Raw genomic sequence first — 5,892 nt, 5'->3', positions numbered from 1 at the left:
TCTTCTCAGAATGAGAAGAGTATAGGCCATAGCCTGCTAGGCTGGGCCAATGCGGATGCACTCTCAGGCATGCAGGTTTCCTCACAATGTTTTCCTTCACCGTTAAAGCAAGTGATATTTTATTTGCTTAAAATGAACGTAACTGAAAAGTTAGAAGTGCGTGCCCGGGATCGAACCCCCGTCATCCGATTAGGATACGGGCGTTCTAACCACTAGGCTATCACAGTTTCAGTAGAATAAGTAATACTATATTATTTTTCAGTGCCACGTCAACAGCCTCGGTAGCGCAGTAGGCAGCGCGTAAGTCTCATAATCTTAAGGTCGTGAGTTCGATCCTCACCCGGGGCATAGTTTTTGGTTTAATTTATATTTTTATTTATAATTTTTATAAAAACAGGTACTTTGAAAATATCTCTTATAATTGTTTGTGTGTTATAATGTTTTTAACTCCAAATTAATACAATCATTTTCTTCAAAAGATGAAAGTTTTGTATTTCGAAATACCGGCATGGTTGCATCTTGCAAGGCGACATAGAAAACTGCCTCATTATCATCATCATGATCAACCCATTGCCAGTTCGCTACTGAGGACGGGTCTTGTCTCAAAATGAGTAGGTCTGAGGCCTTAGTCCGCCACCCTGGCTCAGTGTGGATTGGCTGACTTCACACACCTTTGAGAACATTATGGAAAACTCATAACCATGCAAGTTTCATCACGATGTTTTCTTTCATTTTTAAAGTTAAAATTGCAATCCCCGGGACCGAACTGCGTACCCTCCAAACGCCGACGTTTTAGGATTTATATACACTCGGCTATCAGCTATCACCGCTTATCAGTTCAAAATAAGAGCGAAAATTCCTACTTGATAATAATCAAGGAGACAGCAAAAAATACCAACGGGAAAACAGACAATTTTTTTGTCCTTTACAAAGTACATTACGGTAAGCCATCGTTATAAAAAACTAGTCAAGTCCGAGTCGGGTTCGCTTAGGGAGGGTTCCGTACCATCGTACAAGAATTAACTCATTTTTCATGGCTGCAATTTTGAAATTTTTAGTAGGTATTTGCTTTTATAGTAGTAATAGAAATGGACATTCTGTGAAAATTTCAGATCTCTACCTATTAGGGTTCACGAGATGCAGCCCGTTGACAAACGGACGGACGGATAGAAGGACGGGCAGCGGAGTCTTAATTATAGGGTCTCGTTGGCACACTTCAAATACGGAACCCTAATAACTGCAACCTTTGAAACGTAATAAAGAGTCTTCGCATATTTTTTTGTCCAAAAAAACTTCCTTATTGATATAATTTTTCCGTATAACCTACAGAGATAAGATAATTATAGTAGCTTGCCACAGCGGCTTTGCTTGCGATACCGATAGACGTCCACTGCAGGACAAGGCCACTTGTAAGGTATACAAGGAATTTACTGCTAAACATTAGGTAAAGTTGGAGGGCGAGCGGTGCACATCGCGTGCTGCATGTTGCACCATACAGTTTGGTCTGTTCCAGCGGATTATAGTAAGGCTAAGGATTAGATAGGAGTTAGGAGGTAGGGTGGGGTACGAATCGGGTAGGGGTACCAAGGAGCTAGAATCACAAAGTAAGTGTACCGGAAAGCGCAGCGTTTGGAAGAAATCCACGTCATTTCAAAAGAACTCTCAGACAAGCAGATTTCCTCATGAGTTTCATATTTTAAAAAGTTAGAGGCACGTATTCGGGATCTAGCCCCGGAAACTCTGAATCCTTATCCACTCATAGTTCATACCAACCGTATGTACCTTGAAGTAATTTTATTAATCTCATGTTTTACTTCCACCTAGCAACGATACCGCGTCTTTAAAACTATTTTACATGCAAGGAACCATTTTTATGCGGATCTAGCGATAAAATTAATGTGTCACAAATCACAACTGTGTGTTTATTGCCCCAAAGTCCATTCATTTTCCTGTCCCATGCTTGATTATGCGCAGAATATGTAACTACTGATTTAGTATTCGTCTCGAATCTCAGTTCGCATCGGACGAAGGTCATGAGCCAAGATCTCGGTCGTTTACCAGTCGAGATCAAAACAATGTGTCATCGGCATAGAGATGACTTATACTAGAGACGGCGATATCTCGCGAACACGGCAAAACCGTCTCAAACGGGGAGAGAAGGATTTACTATTTACTCTATGTATCAACTACTGGCATGTCAAAAGTACGATTTTAGTCCTTAGAGCTCGTTCACACAGGCTGCGTAAGCGTTGCATAAGCGTAGACGTAGCGCATACCGTTGCGTTATAATGTATAACCGTTGCGTTGTCATGTATGAAACGTATGAGACACGGCATACCGCTTGCGTGGTGTGAACGTTCGCGTAGACGTAATGCGTGCAGTTATGCCTACGGATTCACGCGCTTCACTACGCACGTGTCACGTGTACGTGCTGCATACGCAATGGGTGTGAAATGTGTGATTTTAAAGCCACTCCTACATGAGTTACCTTTACCAGTCGAGATCAAAACAATGTGTCATAGGCATAGACATCATGTACAAGACACGATGATATCTCGCAAAACCATCTCAACCTGACTGGCAAAGTGACCAGCTGTGCTTTTGATAATTTAATATTTGAATAATATCGCTATATTTATTCTTCGACATATAGCGCAATCCTTCCTTCCGTTCTAAACAATATCCCTACTAATATTGATTATAAACTAGCGACCCGCCCCAGCTTCGCAGGGAGGACTATTCCACTATATACCTATATTTTTTGTGTAACTTGGATATTTGAGCAGCGCATGCCACCGAAACTCTCAGACAGGACAATCTTTTCTGACTTAACATATCCTACCGGTAGCTTATCTTTGCAAAATGTTCATAAATTACAGCCTATAAGCTTTTTATATAATTCCTCTGTTTATTATTGAAAACTGTATAAAATCCTTACATTAGTTTCTAAGACTTTAATTTATAATATGTAGTGATGCAAAAGTGGTTTGTTTATTGGTTTATTCTTCAATCACACAATGTGATTTTTTGGATAGATTTAGTAAAAGTTAAACAGTTTAGTGAGAGCGTTTTTTTAACGGCTGATGTATGAGGTCTGCATCTCTATGGTCTACAACTCAATGTGGCGTCGTCGGTTGAATTGTTAACAACTTTTTGCCTGTACCTTGGAACCGGGTCTTCATTTTTAATTTTAAATTATTCCATGACTCAGGTTAAGGCATATATTTTGCCATATTTTAATTGAAGGGTAATATTTTATCCCTTGATTACATTTACATATTAATTACTATTATTTTTATTTATTAAGCAGATATAACATAATAAAATGCGGAAGGATTTGGGAGGCCACCGCATTATCATCCCAAAAGTAACCTCTTCTAATTGTGTATCTACCTGATAAATGGAGAGAGGTTGCGACACTCATCAATGAGGCATGGCTACTTTAAAACAATTGTTCTAGAAAATAGATATTACGTTCAAAAATATAAAAAAAAAAATATTTTAAACATGTTATTAATTCTGTTTTAAACAGAGTGTTTTGGTCCTAAAAACTGGGTTTATTTCAACCCAGGTTATTACACGCGTAAAACTTGCATTCACATTATTTTTAAATAAATAAATTATAATAGTAAATAATTTTATTATCTTGCGTACATTGACGTTGACAAACAAGCGTTTGTTATTTCGTTGCATTTAAACACAGTTTAATGAGATTTTATCGCGACATTATTGGTAAAGACAATTTCGCTTTCCCTCTGGGCTTAGGCTCAATTCACATTGGCGCAGTGTCGAAGTGCCGCGGCGCACCAAATACTTCAAATTCATGACGACTTTTCTCGTCTCGGGCCGCTAGACAACTCGCATCGCCACGTATTTTTATTTAGTGTTAATAATAATAATTGTATATGTGAAAAGAAGAAGATATGTTACACAAGTAGGACACTTGGTGCACATTTGTAGAGCACTATCTCTTCTACTCTAATGCGCTTTAGTCCTCGGTCTTACTCATTACCGAGCACGAACTATATACGTCACGTATATATAGTATGAATGCAATATCCTCCCATCTGCGGTGTTTCCAATAGATTACAACATCGGGGTTATTTAAGGGGCCGGGCGGATCAACATATTCCTGAAAGGCTGGCAACGCATTGCCGGTTCCTCTGGTGCTGTAAAATTCATGGGCGGCGGTAATCACTTAACATCAGGTGATCCACCTGCTCGTTTGCTCGCTATATTTATTTCGAAAAAAATGTCTATGATATAAATGTGGCCATGTGCAAAACAGATAGAGCTCAATATTAATAATGTATAAATACAATATTATGTCACAACGTATCGCCACATATATCGCTTCGAATCTGCACCAATGTGAATTGACTCTTAGGATATAATCACATATTTTTTATTAACATTAACTTGAGGTCAGAAGCGTGACCTCACTTTATGATCTTAATTGGATTAATATATTTAAATAATAAAGTCCTATCGGAAATTTTCGCTAATATACTCTGTAAATTTTATATGACTATTAATTATAAGTATACATAATATCATATAAATAAATATTTATAAGCTAGTGCGTAATGGTCTACGTATTTATGCTATTGGCATATCAGGAGGATGCCATGCATTGATATTTACATTAAATAAATAAAAAAAACCGGCCAAGTGCGAGTCAGACTGGCGCACCGAGGGTTCCGTACTTGGGTACTTTTTCCGTCATTTTGCTAGATAAATCAAAAACTATTATGCATAAAAATTAAAAATAAGTAAAAATCAGTTTTAGAATGTACTGGTAAAGCCCTTTCATATAATACACCACTTGGTAGGTATGGTTATCTCACTTTGAAAATTGAAACACATTCTAATTTTTTTTCTTAATGATGTAACCACAAATTCACGGTTTTCGGATTTAGATTTACCAAGCTGCCAAATTTCATGATTGTAGGTCAACGGGAAGTACCCTATAGGTTTTCTTGACAGACACGACGGGCGGACGGAAGGACAGACAGACAGACAGACAAACAGACATACATGACTGACAACAAAGTGATCCTATAAGGGTTCCGTTTTTCTTTTGAGGTACGGAACCCTAAAAAAGCAAATTCTAAGCAAGGCAAAGGCTACATGGGTCATGTAAATATTTAGTGCAATTTATTTATTTAATGAACCGTTGAGCAATTTGCTCTTTTATTTTGCTTCAACTCAGTTTAAGATTAAGTTATTAGTTATTTGCTTACGACTCTAATTGCTTGCTTCATTTCAAATTCATCATCTTCCACTGACATGCACAAATAAAGAACCTATAATTTGCAACTAAAACTATTTTTAGGGTTCCGTAGTCGAAAGTGCCAACGAGACCTTGTTACTAAGCCTCCGATATCCGTGATCCGTCCGTTCGTCTGTGTGCCAGCGGGCTATACCTCGTGATCCATAATTGAAATTTTTGATTGCCGCTATAACAACAAATAAAAAAAAAACGAAATGATCGCCATAAAAAATTAAAAAACTTTATTTCTTGTACCGTGATACGGAACCTTTCGTGTGCGAAGCGCACTCGCACTTGACTGATTTGTTTAGTTAGGTTTAGTCAATTATTTAATTGTGATTAAGATTTCGGCCTTCTATTTGGGAGGTCTGAGTCGGGGGTTCGATCCCGGGCAAACGCATCTCTAACTTGTCGGAGCTAAGTATGTGCGTTTTAAGCAATTAAATATCACTCGCTTTAACGGTGAAGGAAAACAGCTATAAAGGAGCAAATCTGCATGCCTAAGAGTTCTCCATAATGTTCTCAAATGTGTGTGAAGTCGTCTAATCCGCACTTGGCCAGCGTGGTGGCCTAACTTGTCATTTTAAGGGAAGACCCCTGATCAGTACCTATAGTGAGCC

The 5,892-nt window shown here is 38.2% G+C and overlaps 1 non-coding gene across 1 annotated transcript; it reads left to right on the top strand.

Annotated features, from left to right (window-relative positions):
• The first annotated feature begins 275 nt into the window (after positions 1-275).
• Positions 276-348, top strand: Trnam-cau. Its single transcript has one exon. It is a non-coding gene; the product is annotated as a tRNA-Met (tRNA).
• Positions 349-5,892: the final 5,544 nt, after the last annotated feature.

Source organism: Maniola jurtina, chromosome 5, assembly GCF_905333055.1.
Source record: "Maniola jurtina chromosome 5, ilManJurt1.1, whole genome shotgun sequence".
In the NCBI taxonomy this organism is placed as follows: Eukaryota; Metazoa; Arthropoda; class Insecta; order Lepidoptera; family Nymphalidae; genus Maniola; species Maniola jurtina.
This window is presented reverse-complemented; position numbering and strand designations above follow the sequence as displayed.